The sequence below is a fragment of the Sus scrofa genome, chromosome 1, assembly GCF_000003025.6.
Source record: "Sus scrofa isolate TJ Tabasco breed Duroc chromosome 1, Sscrofa11.1, whole genome shotgun sequence".
Lineage (NCBI taxonomy): Eukaryota > Metazoa > Chordata > Mammalia > Artiodactyla > Suidae > Sus > Sus scrofa.
This window is the reverse complement of record NC_010443.5, coordinates 218,346,960-218,366,329: the sequence shown is the minus strand read 5'-3', so window position 1 is coordinate 218,366,329 and position 19,370 is coordinate 218,346,960. Positions and strand designations below refer to the sequence as shown.

Here is a 19,370-nt window from a genome sequence, read left to right as displayed (position 1 = left end):
AACTCTTTCCTGTAAAACCCTCATCACATCCTACCACAAGGAGTAAGCTAGAGAGATAATGATAGCTACCAGTTTGAGGGCTAATTCTAGACTTTCATGCTAAGTTCTCTAGACACTTATCTTGTTTGATCTTTCACTTTTTTCATTTTATAACCCAACTGAATATGTAATATCCTCATATTTACATAAAAAAAATCTGAGTTTAAAATAGTTAGGAATTTAAGGATAATTAGCTATCAAATGACAAAGCCAGGATTTGAATTCAGTTCTATTTTACTTTTCAAAAGACTAGGACTTAACGTCTCTCCCTAACAATTCTGTAAGTTGGCAAAGTTCATGCAACATGCATCAGCTATTTTTTTAAAGCTAAAGATATAGGTAGTCATGGATATTTGTGTACATACAATTCACCTACATGTGACTCACATAGCATAATTTGGGTCTTTGTGAAAATTTAACAGTTCCATGCAAGTATGACAACAGACTTCTATTAATATTGTGACAATCCTGACAAAAATCTATACTCAAGGTTAGTTGAGAGAGGTAATCATCCCACAAATCTGCTTCATACTGAACCAGCATTTGTGTCCTCAAAAGTGAGCTGTGCATTTCATACTCAGGATGAACTACAGTGTATATCCATACCTCACGATGCAAAAGAGGACAAAGTAATTAACTATAAGAATGTGAGGCAGGCTGGGCTACTTAACTGCCCAACTACAATTCTGAATAATTGACAGGCACGACTGTTCTATAAAGTGATATATGAGTCACTGTGTAAAATATAGGTGGAAAAAAAGTAAACTTCAGAAATAACATTGATGGTAAAAAGAGCCACATAATAAACTGTTCTCTAAAAAGCAGGTAATTCAATGTTGTGATGCCTAAATTCAAATATTGAACTCACTGTGGCTCTACTGGATTACTAAGGGATAAAGAACATTAAAAATATTTCCGATACTGATAATCTAAAGGTAAAAATTTCAAATATTTTAAGTTCTGCTTCATAAAGGTAATATTTACATTGAATCGGGATGCTAATTCATCAGTTAGCAGAAAAAAGCTTCTCTGGTGATGCCATGCTGATCCCTAGATTTATGACACCTCATAATAACATCCTCTAGTGGGCTAGTATAATATTAGGTGGGTGTATTAAAATATCTCAATGGGAAAATGCCACTGTTGGTAAGCTATTATTATAGAAATGCAAAAAAGCATACCACTTAATCAGTGATAAACACTACTACTTAAAGAAAATTTATTGTTAAAAAAAAATAGTTTATAGTATACCATTTACTTGTTCTATGCCATGTGCTTAAAAGCTTGATTTTACCTTTAGCTGAAACTGTGTATTTTCTAATCTGTTTAGGGCAGCTGTCAAGTAATCAGAGTAAGTGGTGCCATTTTAATAAGGAAGTCTTTTAATGAAATATAATAGGTCACAAATACCTAATTTCTGCTCTTTACTGTAATTGCCAGTATGTACTGTAACTGCCACTTTAACAATCTTTTCCAAATGCTGACACAAAAGATGAACAAATCAAGGGTATTAGCATGTGTGTATATTTACAGCTTATTGCTGTCAAAGGCTGTAGTTCCACTCCAACTCCAGCAGCTATATGAGGATCTCTTTCTTTTGATGGAAGCATCCTGTTTCAGGTTGTGAATGTATCTGAATTAAGCTCTTTTTCATGGCTATGTAAGCAAACACATACTAAAGGACACACAGGAGAAATGTTAACAAAGTTACAGCACAATATTACACCTTTGGGAATATCACAGACACTGTTACTGTGGAGGACTGTACATTTTACCATTTTATTCTTCAATAAATTGCTCCATTAGTTATCAGCTCATAATTTCAAAAAAATACTATTTGTAGATAGTTCAAATAGTGTGTTTTGCTAGATAAATTTTTAAAGTTTATTATAAGCTCAGTGATATATACACATCCACTTAAATTACATACATAAAACTAAAGAGGTGCTACAAAATTAGAGGATCCACAAAAGAAAACACAAATATTATGACTTTCATTTTTACAAAGAATTCATTATGACTATTTTGCTACTGTCCACTTATACGATTTTTTAAAAAAGGGTTTTTTTAAAAAAAAAAAAATACTTCCCTGAAAACGGCTTCACTTTGATAATCCGTTTGCTTTTCTGTCTTATTTTAAGCATACCATTTTTTAATTTAATAGCTTTTTAAATTTGGTATTATTATTGCTATTTTGATACCAGAAGTCTTGTGTAAAAATAGTAGTAGTTTTATAAGAAGTTTGCCCATTTTTGAAAAGTTAAGTTTCCCCAAATCAAACTAGCTTACTGTGAAAAGAAAACCATGACAACTGTTTGTACCTCTTGCTTTATTATTACATCCGGGCTGGTCACTCTTAGAAATTCAATCTATTATGGTTGCTAGGAGTCTGTTGCTGTGCAACCTAGAAGGGTATGCTGTGCTTTCAGGCTAAGGAGTACTAATAAACCTGTAGGCTTCCCTCTATGGGTCTGACCAGTGTGTTTAAAGGGCTTAATACTTTTCAAGAGTGATTGGACCACAATTCATGACACATCCTATTAAAAACAAGTCACACTGAGAGATTTCTAACAAAGGGACAAAATGCTAAACATACACAAATATTCAAAATGTATCCTCAGAATCCCTAACTAATTTGGTAAAACAAACAAAGAACAGATTATGATCTACATTTCAATTACACCATCTACCATCCCCAAGTTTCTATTTCCACAGTCTCCTAAAAGGTTAGAATTGATATAAATGAACTAAGAAAGTTTCAAGGAAAAAAAAAAAAAAGTATTAACTACCTTCAACTTTTTGATTTAAAAAAAGAAAAAGTATGGTACTTACTTTAACTACAGTAGTGGTTAACTATAGTAGAAACATAAACTACAGTAGTAGAAAAATAAATTAAACCTGGGAACAAAAAATGAAGTTAGCAAAACGAAAAGCACTTTTCTAACAACAACAACAAAAAATCATGAAGTAAAGAAATTTAAAAAATTGTTTTATTATAAAAATAGATTTTTTCATCCCTTTTGATTAGTAATGATTTTATATTATTTTAAAATCTATTATTTGATAACTTTAAAGATTAACAATCAATACATTATTTACATAAGTTCATTACAATTAGTTTTACTCAAATGTAAATGAGAACAAAAGAGAAAAATAGTCTATCAATAAAATACTGCTAAACAAATTATATGAAACAATTTGAAAAGTGGGCAAGAAAGAGGACTTCTAACTTCTTTAAAAGAATAAATTGTATTGACTTATATTTAGTTATGTATGATAGGCCTTTTTTATAAAGTATCTGAAGACAAATATAGATGAAGGTACACTATCATAAAATACCAAAAGACCACAAAGATAAAAATAATATATGATTTTATGATAATCATTTTAACTATGAAAATTTTTTATCCAGAACTTTCCAAGGATATATATACTAATACTGCCTGTAACTTTTGAAAGTTAAAAATAATTTTTTTAAAAAGCCAAGTAACATCTTTACCTTCACAGCAACATTTGACCCTTATATCTAACTACTCTGAACTGGGAGCACTTTTTAAAATAATCTGTCAACTCTACTACCTTATTCTTTCCTATAGAGTCAGGATTATCTGTCCTTCAATTGTTTCTATTTCTTCTCATTATATACCATAGAAAACAGAATAAAGGAAATTAGCTATTTCCCTAAAAGGACTAAGAAACTAAACAGAGGAATGCAAAACAACTATCCAAAAAAGACAAGGAATTCAATAACAAGAGAGCTGAAGCAGGCTGAGAGGTGCAAAGGCAGTATCTGACCAAAAACTTAGGTTGAGACAGGAAGAAAATCGGTTGTCTAAGAAGGTTTAGAACTCAAACAGCCTGGAAATAAAACCAAGCAGGGCAGAACAGAACACATACGGGAGAAATGGGCAGAAAGGTAGATACAGTGAGAGAGACAAGAATAGAACAAGGGAATAATTGAAAGAAAATGTGCAGAAGGGAACGTGAGGATTCAACTTACAGATAGAGGAAAAAGGGAAAAAAACACCAATATGAAATTTTTTCTTTTCCTTGATCCAGCCATACTTAAGAAGGCATGTAACAATGCAGAACACATGCAGTGATATCAGTAACAACTGTGATGTAAATTACCAAGTGGTTAGTAATTTGAAGATTCAGCTTAATTTCACAATGAAGTAATTTCAAAACTTTCCAATTCTCGTTTAGGGTAAGAAAAATTTAACTTAATTCTAAAGCTGCAGGGCCTAATATATGAAAACCTTTTTAAAGTAATGAAAACTGATTTTTTCCAAACAAGAACAAAACATTAAAACATACACACTACATATATATATACACAGTAGTCAATAAAGTCAGATTCTACCTATGAGTTTACCATTCCCCAAGGGCCTGTGTTGGGCAAATATGTTAAATTTTAAAGCAGTTATTTAATAGTTTATCAGTTACCAGTCAAATGTGTTATATAATGCTAAAAGAATCTGCTCTGAGATAATCAAGGTTCTAAACTGGCTACATTAATACTTAGGATCCTATCAGGCATTATTAACTAAAAGGCAATAGGGAAAAATGAAGAATAAAAAAAAAATTTAAAATAAGAATGGATATCTTATAGTAGAAGTGTTGTTAGAAAAGAGCCTTCTGGTGTTTACCAGGGTTTTATGTACTTAAAGTTACAAAACGACAATGAAGTGTGGCTTTCTAATAAGAAACCAGGAGCATGCAACACCCTATCACACTTGATTCATTTCCACATACCCATCTTCTAAAAAAAAAGATCCTCAATTAAGTGTTGCTGAATAAAACTGAATTCCAAATTTTTAAAACTTTCATAAGCATTTATTAAGAATTATAGGTTCTTCAATAAATCACATAACTAAGGTTGGTAGCCAATGACTGACAGTTTAGAATTCTTTTTATGAAATAATTATGAGAGCCCTAAATATATGACTCTTCCTGCTTCCCCAAAATATGTATTTTCAAATTTTTTAGCCAAGGTCAAAGGGATGTTGATGTATAAAGGAAAAGGTATTTTTTTAATATCAAAGTTTATATATAAAAGAAATGTGATCTATCACCTGATTAGAAGTGCTATCAGTTAAAAACATATTTTAAAACCACTTAAAAACCACTTTTACTTTTTAACAACTACTACTACTCACTTTGATCATTTCAAAACTTTTTAAAAAGTATTGGAGATCAAAGGAAAAAAGGGAACTGGATCAACTGATTTTTGAAATGCATAATTGAGGATACTGAAAAAAGGCATCCTGAAGTACATTCTGTAAATCCAAGGGACAATTTTTGGACCATACTATAAATGCCAAAACCTCAAAGATATATATTTCACATTTTCTGTGAAAGCAAATATGCAGGATCTCTTTAGAAAACATAAAAGAAATCATCTGTGTAAAGAGATAAATGTTACTTTCTCACAGAGCACTAGTAGCAAATTGCACTGGAGATTCTACACTAAATTTAGAAGAAAATATTTAATTCCAACTCAAAATCCGTGACCAGGAATATCAAAATTCACAATTCTTAATACTTGACTGGAAACTACCTTTTATTCTTTTCATTATTTTTTTATCCGTCCCTCCATCCCCAGGGGGAAGATGATATAACATGGCAAAGCAGAGCAAAGGACCTGCAGTTTGAGCACTAGGTCTCACTCAGCTGTGGTGAACCTCTTTCCATAGGTAAAAAGTAAGGGGAGTAATAATGGGAATAGGTGGTGAGTGAGGGGGCATAGCTGAAACAAGATTAACCACAAATTAACAATTAAAGCAGAAAGATGGATACATGGGAATTCATTTCATTATTTCATCATACCTTTCTATTTTTGGATATGTTTAAATTTGTCCTTAAAAAAAAAAAAAAGCTAGGGGGAAAAATATCAGGGCAGACTCGCTCTCCAAGGTCTTTCTTTTCTATACTCCACATACTTTTTCCATAAACACGGTGATGGTATACCATGGTAACTTAGTGGCGATACTAAATTAGGTTTCTTTTATTTTTTATCTACAACTGACTCACTTGAGACTCAAATGCCTGAGCATGTTTTTAGGTAGAATCACTTAACCAGCCTTTAAAGAAGAAACCAGGATTAGAAATAAAAACTGTGTCTGTGTGTGTGTGTATGTGTATTCGAACAGATAAAGGAAGTTTTTGTTTAAGATTCTATAGCAATTTCTACTTCCTTAACTTACATATGTTAAAAACATATACATATTATATATTACATTATATATCTTGTACCATTTGCAAGTATTCCAATACGGTACAATAGCCTCAAATACTGTCAAATGGTAAATTTCATAATGGATGACAGGCACATACTGTTGAATATTTGACACTGAATTGAAATGAAAAATACAATTTTGACATTAGTACACTGAAAATCTCATTCTAAAAATATCAGCATGACAATCTATTTGTCAAAATAACAGAATTCAAGACAATTTGCCTCCATTAGGAACTTTTATTTATTTAAATAATCTTTCATTTATGTATTTTTGCATATACAAAATCTTACAAATAAATTCAATTCATAAGCCCATGATAAGTCATGATTAAGACTAGATATTGATAGATATCTATGTTACATAAACACTGACATTTTAGTTTCACATCTAAGATGCTGAAGGGCATTTTGATCAGAGAAATCACCATACACAAATTTTCTTTCTCCAGTTTAAATTAGCCATATAAGCAAACTGAGAACATAAGCAACAAACCACCAGTTCAGCTAATCTAATTTTACTTGTCTATTAATTGAGATTTTTATTTTTACTACTGCATGTATCAATTTTTCCCAATGTCCTAGGATATATGTTAGTGGTAGTTATAGGTATTCCAAAAGAACCTCCAACTTGTAAGCAGACAAGTTTGTCTTAAAGAAATAAATATCCCCTCTCCACTCAAAAAACAAAAGCAAAACAACAAAATCTAAACTAAAAATAGTTTTTGAAAGAGATTATTAATCTGCCTGTTTCCTTATAGAAAACCATATAATCAATACACTTCAAAAGAATATATAAATGAAAAGGATATAGAGTCAGGGAACGGCATATAAAAGTGATAAAAGGCAGGGAAGGGAAAGGCAAAAGGAAAACTGCTGTATAAGGACAGATGTAAACGACTAAGACTCTTTAGTACAGAAACAAGGCTAGTAAAAAGGATCAACATAAATCCACAAAGTCACCTTTGAAGAAATACACAAAACTTACCTCTGTCAGACTTTCTTAAAATGCCACCCTGTATTTTAGTTCTTCGTAATTATCCTATTTTAAATTTCGACTTTCTCCACCCTCATCACCTAACCTCTATTCCTCTTCTTTATTTTTCTCCACAGCATTTATAACCATATACTGTAATACTCATTTATTTTTCTCTCTCTCTCATCCTCAATTGTTTGAATGTACGCTCATCTAGGGCAGAGACCTGATGAGTTTTGCTCAGTGTTGTATCCTCCGCGGCATTTCACTGCTTGGACCATACTGTAGATGCAATATTTGCTCAATAAATAACTGGATAAAAATAAAAATGAAAAATAAAAATAAAAATTTCAGGGAATCCCTTGAGTCTAAAGAGAGGTCAACATGACTTCACAACTAGTGGTAAATTCATCAAACATCACCTCAAGAGATGGTACAGAATGAAAATACTTTGATTTAAAAAAGAGCTGGACTGATTTATGAATGACAGCTCCATATAAATAAAGATTTTTTAGGATAAAGTCTCTGTAGTAGACATCAAACCAAGTTCTACCTTCCATACTGCAACCCTTAGTGGAATAAGACAAATGTAACCACAGGTCTGACTGCTGCAATAATTCCACACTGATACCACCAGGTGCCTTGATATAACCTTGGAACTCAAGTCCTGATTCTGCATTTGGTGGATATCCCAGCAAGAACAGTGAAGGTAGGCAGCAAAAAGAGAACAGAAATAGTTTTGGGGTATTCACCATAGCCCAAAATGTTCTCATAATGCCCCCAGTTCTCTCCCATATTAAGCAACATTAGGAATTCCACATTCTGCCACAACCAGAAAATAGAAAGAAGGTACAGGATCTTAAAAGGCACTCCCTAAGTTCTGAAACTAAGAAATAGTCCTGACAGATACTCAGGAAATTCCAGGCAAGTTCAGAATTTCACACACACACGTGTGTGTATATACATGAAATTCATATATACATACAGTTAGGTAACAAAATGTTGAAAACCTAAGAGGGAAAGAAGCCCTGATTAAATCAGCCAAAAATCTAGTCCCTGCTAATGATGCTAATATTTGAAGAATATCAAAACCTTGTAAATTCATGCCATTAAATCCATTTTTTAAAAAAGGAAGTAAATAAATCCATTTGGAATAAGAGAACTACACTGCTGTAATGGTCATTATAAAACCAGGCCAAAAAATTATAAAATAGTTAAATGTGTTTTCTATAATTTGATTAGCAAAAGATATATAATCTAAGGCTTAATGAATAATCATTCACTGCTGCAAAAACCTGTTGTGTAGTCATTTGCCCTCTGGAAGCTTACAAACAATTTGGAAGATTAAACACTTACAGACATAAATCTAAAGCACAATTCCCAACCAATAGCTGAGTTAATTAGAAGAAAATCCATCAAGTTAGGAACCACTCTAAGCCTAAATTTAAAAGAGATGAATTTAGGCAGGGTTGGGGACATATTTTAAATAGAAAATACAATAAGAACCAAGTAATAGAGAAAGTAAAGGACAAGGCAGATTCAGGTGACCATAGAGTAGTAACTGCAACTGCCACTGACTAAACACTTAGGTGTCAGACACAGTGCTTTCTGCCTATGTCATCTAAAGTAATTTTTTGAAACAATATTTTAAGGTAGATTTATTAACCCTATTTCACAGAGTCTAAGTAATCTGCCTAAGGTTACATTACTAACCACTAGCAGAGCTGGAATTTAAACCCAGGGCTCTATTCATTCAGAAGTTCATGCTCTTAATCAATTATACAAGACCATAAGGCAGGCTAGACAGAGAAGTTATGGAGCAGAGTGGTGAAGCATACATTTGAAAATGTACACTAGACTGTAAGCCTCCTAAGAGCAAAGCCTACAGTAGTTTTGTGGCACTCAATAAATATTTCATAAATAACTCTGACAAACAGACAATAAGGAATCTTAAAAGATTCTGATCCCAATAAACATAAAACTCCATGCTATTTGAAAACATCCAAAGTACCTTCTTTTTAGAGGATTTTATTAATCCTCACTTAGAATCAGTTTCAGTAAAAATGTATCCAGGTTATCAATTCATAAGATATTAAGACGGCATGCCATGTTCTAGATTCTTCCTCTTTATAACCAACAAATACAGCAGTCTAGTATTTAACCATTCTGATAACCAAACCTCTATAATGAAACTTCAGTTAAGACTTGCAGTAATTAGCACTTTCTTTTCATCTGAATCACACTTTTACTATCTGTATTTTCTGTTCTGTTTTATGGGCCAATAGGTATGCTGGCAAATCAGGAATACAGCTAAGTCCAAAAGTAAATGATTTAGATCCTCCCATTCTTACCCAAAACCAAAATTCCTTTTCTTCAAACTGACAGAAAGCAAAATTGATTTAATGTATTCTCTTAATCCTCATTAAATTAAAAAAATAAAATCACCAAGATCAAGAATGAATAACTTCTAGGCAAAAATGCAAGAGCTAACTAATATTTCATCATACCTTTGTTTATCATCTTTTCTATTGAAGGTGAGGAGAAATCCAAAGGGAACAGTTTTACAAGAAAGCTTTGTCCATGGGGATTTACCTTGTTAAGAGCAAATGACAAATGGTTTTCCCCTACAGGAAGCCTAATCCTGTTTTATATAAATGTATCCTTTCAGATTTTGTATCAAAAATGAAGAAAGAGCATCAGGTTACTCCTAGAAAGAAAGTTCAGTTATTTGTTGTTTTCTTGGTCTCTCTTAGATGGATTACTTCAAATAATCAACAGGGTTAGGGCACAAATTGTTCATCTTTATCACAAAACAGGATACTAAAATTAAGTTCCAGCCTGACCTCATAGGTTTACTGCCAATTGTAACACACGTCCCATAAAAATAAGACAAAATCTTGGTAATTGTTTATTCCTGCCACAGTCTCATATTACTAATCAGTAAATAATATTTCCTTCCAAAAACTCAGATTAAAAAAATAAGAAGTCATATAACAGCATGACTGCTGGTACTGCTTCTGGTTGCTATGGCATAGAGGGCAGCCCCTTCACATTCTCATTTGTTGAGTGTCTCTTACTAAGAGCATTGCAGCACCTTTAAATCCCAGCTGGGCAAGTCTCAGCTTGTACTGCCAATATTAGCTGCCAGTATTTTACTTTTGTTCCACAAGAGAGTGACCACAGGAACAAATGTTTCAGTTTTTATAATTAATAATTCAATGAATTTTTACAACAATCGAGAATGATTAGAATCATCCTTTTCCTCAGCAAAAAAGAGGTATATGCCAAGGATGAGAATTAATTACACTAATACACTGATTATGACATACATCACTAATGCCCTGCAAGGGGAAATACAAATGATAGGAATTAAAATTCTAGTAGTTTCCCTTTAAAAAAAAAAAACAAGCAAGTATGCTATTTCCCCTTTGTATACATCCTGTTTAAGATTCTGGAAAATATTTTTAAATTGCATTTCTTTATCACTCTAAAATAAAGCAATTAAATAATGACCTATACACCAAAAATTATAGTTGAAGATGAAATTTAAGATATTTACTTAAACTGTGAATACAGAATTATAAAATTTTAACTTTTCTAGGGAAAACATGGAGCTCAAACTTATAAGCTAAAATGAGCAAGTAGCATGAATACTTAATTAAGGCCACACATTTGGATTGTCTACCTTTAAGGAGAGTTCTTCACCAGCTATGATATACACCATAAGAACACAGGTCAAGGAGGGAAGAGCCTGGGGTTTAATAGCCCCAACTCTGATAAATGTTGTATGTCACTGTCCAAGTCACTTATCCTCTGTTATCTTTAAAAAAAAAAGTAGGGGATAAGGAAGGGGTTGAACTAGATAACCTCCAAAGTTGCAACTTTAAAATTGTTTCTAAAATTAAACATCCTGATTATGTCTCTACTAGAATCTACATATTTGGGCAAACATTTGGAAGCACCAGTGACTTTAGCAACAGACCTTTTTACTTCTTTAAATTCTACTCTAGAACCCTTGGCTACCCCTTTGGATCAGCTGTGCAGACCAGACAGAGTAGAGGGGCAGAAGAATATGGCAGTAAAATAGCTATGTAGAAACAGAGAGAAGGCTGAAGATGTGTCCCTGAGGAAGACACTCATCACAGTCGGAGGCTCCAACTTCAGACCCAAAAGCTTAGCCACTATGCAGATAGGGTCAGGTCTAAAATATGTCTTTGATAAAGCTTTCCTTCATATGGTGTTCTTCCAAATTAAAACATTGTTTATTATTGAGGAGTTATTCCCATATAGAATAAGTAGACCAATATAATTTTTTCACATTAGAAACTGCTTGTTTTTAAAATCATATCATGGTATAATATAAAGATAGTTGTTTCTCTTCTCTTGTCAACTTACAAAATGTCTCAGGAGTAGTCAAATTTTTAAAAAAATTGTAAACACCAGAATACATTTACCAGGTGCTTTTACCAGCACTACATTAAATGTAAAATGATAAAAAACAAATAAAATTATACTTTAAGGTAACTAAAAGCAGAGAAAAAAATATTACAAATGATGTTTACACTGATATTGCATTAAATTCACAAAAAATCTTCTACAAATATTACTGAAACTGACATGTATATTCCACAATCTTTAATTCTGCAATGTTACATTTAGGTTTTGTTCAAACATTATGTGGATGATTAAGCTTTATATCGGTATTCTCAGAGTTCCCACTGTGGTTCAGCAGTAACGAACGCCTCGTGTAACCATGAAGATGAGGGTTTGATCCCTGGCTTCGCTCAGTGGGTTAAGGATGCAGTGTTGCTGTGAGCTACGGTGTAGGGTGCAGACACAGCTTGGATCTGGTGTTATGTGGCTGTGGCATAGGCCAGCAGCTGCAGCTCCAATTTGACCCCTAGCCTAGGAACTTCCATGTACAATGGGAGGGGCCCTAAAAAGACAGAAAAAAAAAAAAAAGTAGCCAACAATACTGGTGTTCTCTTATTTACATTGTATCTTTATCTATTTATGAAAGCTTAACTATATGAAAATTTAAAATATGGGATGGCTAACTTAAGATATTTCCTAATGGCAAAAGAAAAAAAAAAGAATTAAATATAACTCTTTGAGAAAAGAAAAGGTAGTTTAGTTTTGGAATAAGATCATTTAATTAGTGTATTACTTTGGTCATATTGTATCACTTTACTACTTTGGTAAGTTACTCCACAGTTGAAATATTTTAAAAGAATGACAAACAATTTTATTAATTCATGTACATTTCTCTGACCCTTTTGGACCAGAGAGAAATTTAATGACTAAAATTACACGACCAAAAAAAAAAAAAAAATGCAGGCCATGTGTAATGCAATGTACTTACTTCTTCATGCCTGTAATCAGATTCAAATAACAAGGAAACATCAGCTTTTAATTAAAAAGATTTAGGTCTACATTTTGTAGGGTTCACTAAAATGACACTAATCATTATTTGTTATACATATTATTCTGCTCATTACAGAATAATTTCCAACATGAATAATGGATTTTTTTTCTTTTTCTTTTGCAAAAGAATCCAGCATTGGAAAATAAGCTTCTTTCATACCTGCCTGACTTCAGTCAAATAAAAAAACTAAGAGACTCTCCTCATTTTCTGAAGATAGTGAATCAGAAAAAATTAAATCACTTTGAATGATATCATAAGCTTTCAGTACATTAACTTTTACCAATGGATATCTCTTCTTGTATGTTCTGGTACATCCAAGTAACTGAGTAGCTACTTGAAGGGAATATTCCAGAAGATAGGTTCTATTCTCTTATCAACCTACAAAATGGCTCTTAACAGTTCACCCAATTCTACCCACAAACAAGTTAAAAGAATGATGTACAAAAGATTAATCCTTTTCACCTCTGAGCAATATATCTCAAGACAGCTGTTTTCCTGTGTCCTGCAAAAAAAAAAAAAAAAAAAAAAAAAAAAAAAAAAAAAGGGCCACAGTACTGGTGCTTGCTCCTGTTTTAAATGATAGGTCAAATTTCATGTAGAAAAGCCTGGACTTACTGAACAAAAGACCTAACAACTGAGAACAAACTTCCTGATTTACAAATGCTGTGTGTGTGCTGAAAAGAAAGAACATGAAGATCAATCACTAAGAAATATTTTGTATTAAATATAAGCATTGTTTCAAAGCCACAGTGAGTGTGTTCTTAACATTAAATTTTTTTATAACAAAGTATAATAAAGTGGTATTCAAGTTTATTTAAATAAACAAATTATTTCAAATTATATAGCTTTTAGAACAATGGAATGTAGTAATTCCATTGTTAAGTCTGTGTGATGGACACGTGAGGTTAGTTCTTAAAAGTTTCAAAATATGAAAGTAGTACATATCCAACAAATTATTTTACCATTTATACTTTGATTTATCTATCTCACCTTATTTTTAATCTTTATTTGAAAATTCTCTAATTTCTCCTAACTACATTCTCAATATTTCATCCATCCTCTTATATCTTGATTCCTAAATACCATCTCCATCATTTCTGCCTTCCACAAGAAATCTTAAAAAATACACCCACAAAGCTTTAATTCCTCATTCAAAAGTAAAGTACTTCTTTAATTCCTCATTCAAACGTAAAGTACGTTGTAAATCAACTATAATAAAAAAATTTAAATAAAAACAAAAGTTAGAGACCATTGATATAAAACTATGAGCTTATAGGCTAATACACCCAAATATTTATGTCTTTGCTAGAATGTTTTTGAGTAAGATACTAGAAATGTTATTAATTATAGCGGTAATATCACTAATTATGCTTAATATGGCAAACTGAAATTTTTTTCATGTAGCCCCTAACCTCACCCTTCTTTTTCTCTATATTATACTAAGCATTATTCATACTCTAGTTTTTCCAATTAGATGACTGGCCCAATTTACTCTCATTCTTACCCCATTCTTTCAGATTGAGGTGTTGTTGTAGACATGCAGCATTATCTATTAGCATTCTTTTGAAGGTTTACAAACCTAAAGGCAAGCTGGAGCTTCCAAAGCTCATGGATAAGGTATCACACAAGATCATGCTATAGCATTTGGGAAATTCCAGACAGCAAAGTAAACTGACAAAAATATAACATTATAGAAAGCCTTCTATTATCCAAGAAAAAAGCCTTTAAAGTTGATCAAGAACATGACTGGAAGAAAGTGATATATCAGGATTACTGCAATGACCTCCTCTCACAAATTACTATGGTCTTCATCTCCATTCCATGGTCACTAGCATTTCCATCAAGACCAATAAATGCTTAAGTAAATCTAACTCAATCAAAATATTAAAATACATCACCTCCCAATTTCATACATAAAATCCTACCTCACATTCAAACTATATGGCTCTCAAATCTTTGCTGAAATATAAATCCACATCTATTATACAGCTTTACTCATTCAACTTTATTTAAAAGTTTTTAAATTAAAAAAACAAAAAAACAAAAAACAGTAGTTCCTGTCGTGGCTCAGCGGTTAACAAACAACTAGCATCCATCAAGACACAGGTTCAATCCCTGGCCTCGTTCAGTGGGTTAAGGATCTGGTGTTGCCATGAGCTGTGGTGCAGGATGGAGACACAGCTCGGATCCCAAGTTGCTGTGGCTCTGGCATAGGCTGGCGGCTACAGCTCTGAGTGGACCCCTAGCCTGGGAACCTCCATATGCCACAGGTGCATTCCTAAATAAATAAATAAATAAATGGCAGATTTCTAAAAATAAAAGAACAGATCAAATGTTGATCCGACAGCGCAGTATCTTAAGCCTACTATAATTAGAATTACAATTTGGCCTTTAACTATAATTTAATTCAACTTCAGCATTCATGGTCTTTCTTAACTAATGGTAGCCTCTAAAAAAGTCACTGTATAATGTGAGGCATTATTCAAAACTGTTCCCCAAATTACAGTAAGGTCATTCAAAGAACTTAAGTCAAACATTTCCCCTAATTTTCTTTGTCTCAAGAAAACAGCACTGGGATGGTTCCTAATACTGTCAAAGATGTGAAAAATGCAAAAACCAGTGAGCAGAAACAGTACTGAAGTTCCGAAGTACCAAAAAAAGTACATTAAAATGACTTTCTAAAGGTCTATACACAAACATGCACATATACACAAAACACTACATATAAGCTAAAACTGATTTTTCATAAGTACACCACAAAAATATAAAGTGACTTTGTGAACAAGCTGTCATGTTTTAAACTGTCCTTTAGAAGCATGTAATGTGATCATATTACATGATCAAAACAAAGAATCTTACTTTATCTGATGCCTGTGTATTAATATTTCATGTTGGGTTTTCATCGTGTCACATCAAAATATGCATACTGTGTATTTAAGATGGTAAAAGTGATTTTCAAATCACTAACAATATATTTCATGTGTTTTTTATTAATGACCCTTATGCTGACACTTCATTAAAACTCATCTCCAAGACGTCATCACATATAATCAGATGCCAATCAGTGAAACCCTGGTGTGACAGATTATACTCTTTGGTTCTTTAAAATGTCGGCTTCAATACGAGTAGGGGAAAAACCTAGGTTCTATTGAAAAAAATATATCCACAAAACAATTTACCCAAAGCAAAATGTAGAGACGTGGATATAAGCATTATTTCTGCTATCTAGCACACAAACTAGATTTTCTCACTACTCCTGTCTTCTACTCCTACCTCTAAATCTGTGCAGGTCTAAATCACAATATGGACTCTTTAAAAGAGCAGGATATTATTGCACGTCCACTAATGTACTATGGGATAGACATACAGATATAGTCAGTCTTTAGGAGGAAAGGAATCACAGACAAATATAAAGTAATAAAATGCCTATCTTCACAATAGCAAACATACTATCCATAATATTACAGCAGAAAAGGAAACAGATCTGGAAGAAATACTGGATCACCAGAGTCATTTCTGTTTTTCCACTCTCATGCTCTGCAATCTCTACCGCAAACTCTATTTGCACCAAAACTTCACAGTCTAGGAAAACAAACTGGGTAGAGTAAGCAGTACACTAATATTTAACAACGGAAAGAGGATATGACTTCTAAACGTATCTCCTTCTTCCTGTCCCTCTCCAGCAACCTCCCTCACCACCCCCACAGCTAAAGCACGGAAGAAAGAAACTTAACTGACAAGCAAAGATTTTCTAAAACGGTTTTGCACATTAAGATAAGCTACGCTGATTGAGACTGAAGAGGGCCAGATGCATTTTTAAGGATAGTTATACTTAAATATATAAAACCATCAAGCATTCAAATCCAATATAGCTCAGAAACTTGAACACATTTATATTAATCAATTAAAAAATAGCATTCAAAAATAATTTTAAAAGCAACGACAATCTACTAATCTTTCATACACGTATTAAACTGGTAAAAGAGCCCAATATAAGACTTATCTTAAACTAATGCAAAAATTACTTTCTTTCACATCCTGCAATGCTCTAAAATCTTATAAGTGCACTTGCCAAATTAACATTAAAGTAAAATGTTATGAAAATAACATTTTCTTGACCAAAAGCATATTTCTTGACCAAAAGATGCAATAACTTTTGACACCAAATATGAATTAAAAGAATGTTTATCCAAGTATAAACAATAATCAGAAAGACGAAAAGCAACTATTATTGCCAGTGGAAAAATATAAATGAATACTAGTGTAGATCACGGCAATGCTTCCCACAGCAGGGCCCCAAAGTAGCCCAAAAGCCCTCAGAACTTGCGTAGACTCCTTGATAGGAATTGAGCTCTTTTCAAAACTAGCTGAATAGCATGAAGGGAAGACAAACATAAAGGCTTAATAACTAGGGAGAAAATGTTGAAAAATGAGATCAACAGAAACTAATTTTTATTGCTTCTAATGAGAGAGAAAAGGAGTCAGAGCAAGCTCGTGTTCCCCGCTCTCCCCCTTTCTCTGCCAAGTAGCCTATCCACATACTTGGGAAATTATGTCCTATTTAAAATATCTCATTGGTGAGCAACAGGCAGGAGCCCCAACTGTCAGACACTTGTCTGGCACACAGACATAGAGGGGCTGGCTCTGCAGGAGCTCAAGCTGTGAGACTCAGCTAATTCCTCTGTGGGTAAGGAAATCAGGGCCCTTGGCCACAGCTTCCCACCAGGGCCACTGAAATGGAGGAACCTTCTGAGACTGTGTGCCATAGGTATGGTCATTACAGTAGACCCAGGCTTTGGGTTTTCTTTCTTTGTTGTTCCTATCAGAAGAAACAACAGGCAAGCAAAATGCCATTCTCATTGACACACTTCCCTCTTCCCCAGTGCCAATCTCACCGTGGAATCATAGACTATTAATGCGGGAAGGGGCTTTATAGATCACAGATCTCTATTGTTTCATTTTACAAATGGAGAAACTTTAGCTCTTTTCAAAACTAGCTGAATAGCATGAAGGTTTAAGTGACTAGCCAAAGGTTCTCCCATTAGTGGCAGACTGAGTACCAGAAAAAACCTTCCTTTCCTCTGGACTCTTCTTTGGCTGGCACTTTTGATGATCTTTATTTCTCAGCCTCATCACCCTCTCTTTTCTCCTTCCACATCACCTCTCAGTGTATCTGTCTCCTCTGAACAACTAATATACTTTCATTTTCAGGCTGGCTGCCTCACTCTGTTCTCCTGAGCTCAGCTCCTATTATCCCTCACTCATTTTGGCTTAGACAGGAAGACCTTTGGTAGTCTTGACCAGGCACTATAAAGTTAGGGCAAGCAGCTTCTGAAAGAAGAATCCAAGAGTTAAAACTCAGCAATGGGCAGACACATGTGACTGTGTAAACACAGTATTTTTGGACTAGGGTAGAGATTTAACTTAAAGTGCTTAGCCAGAGGCCAAGACTAGGAAGGGAAATATCTGGAACAAAATCACGCTCATCATTAGTAGGACAAGGGTATGTATTTGTTCAAGAGGGCAGTCAGATGGATAAAAATTGTAAGAAGATAACAGTTGATTGAAAATGTTAAGAATACTATACCTTACCAGCTAAGTCACATTTTCTACCCTTTTTCTTGAAGTTCCCTTTAAAATGTATGTCAGATTCATTGGAGAAAGGAAGCAAAGGAAATGGATGAACTGAATCTGCCTACTTTATATGTTGAGACAAATTATCTATAAAAATAATGTAAAAAGAATCATATAATTAACTGAACATTTAATAAGAGGGAGGATGGGAACAGGCAAGATAAGGGAGACAGATAAGAAGCCTGTACAATATACAATGCTTCAGTGAAAAAAAGGACACAACATTAGGTAAATTTCCTTTTATTTTTTTTTTTTTAGGGCTTCACCTGTGCCATATGGAGATGCCCAGACTAGCAGTCAAATTGAAACTATAGCTGCTGGCCTACTCCACAGCCACAGCAATGTCAGATCAGAACCGCATCTGCGACCTTTACCACAGCTCATGGCAATGTCGGATACTTAACCCACAAGCAAAGCCAGGGATCAAACCTGCATCCTCATGGATACTGGTCAGATTTGTTTTCCACTAAGCCACAACAGGAACTCCTAATACCAGGCAAATTTTCAATTGTAAATTTTCACTATGAGAAAGATCAGAGCTATTGAGATCACTCTAAAATGACAAAAGCATATCATTTCAGTCAAAATGCTTAGAAAATAAAAATATAACAAATTACTGAATAGTAACCTTACATGTGGCAGCCAACCAAAATGATTCTTTCAACATCTTTAATACCCTAACAAAGGAAGCCAAAGGTGGTATTTTTCCTCTATTATTTCGTATTATGTTTTACTGAGATGTTCCAAGGATACTTTATACCTCAAGACTGCGGCTGGCAAATTTTTCTAAAGTTACTTATTGCTAGAGATATACAAATGGTGACCTTACACATTTTTCTACTGTTAGGCAAATAACAATTCTAAGCAATGCATTATAAGTTCAAATAATTCCTTCATGAACTCATCTTTGTACAACTATTTATTGTCACTATTATATATTGATGACTACATTTTATATAAAGTTTCTAAGTTGGGCACAAATTGTTTTCAAATGAGTTCATGTACAACAACTATGAAAAGGAAAATATAAACTGGACAGTGAAATGGACAGTGGGAAG

The 19,370-nt window shown here is 33.3% G+C and overlaps 1 protein-coding gene across 7 annotated transcripts in view; it reads right to left on the bottom strand.

Moving 5' to 3' along the window:
- RFX3 (regulatory factor X3) overlaps positions 1–19,370 on the bottom strand; it is a 306,963-nt gene that overhangs the window by 281,060 nt on the left and 6,533 nt on the right. For 2 of the 7 annotated variants that reach the window (XM_021064169.1, XM_021064230.1), the window contains exon 2: positions 2,872–2,937. The exons of the other annotated variants lie outside the window; for them this stretch is intronic. The gene's annotated coding sequence lies outside the window, so the exon portion shown is untranslated. The remainder of the gene's footprint in view (positions 1–2,871; positions 2,938–19,370) is intronic. 7 annotated transcript variants of the gene reach the window in all.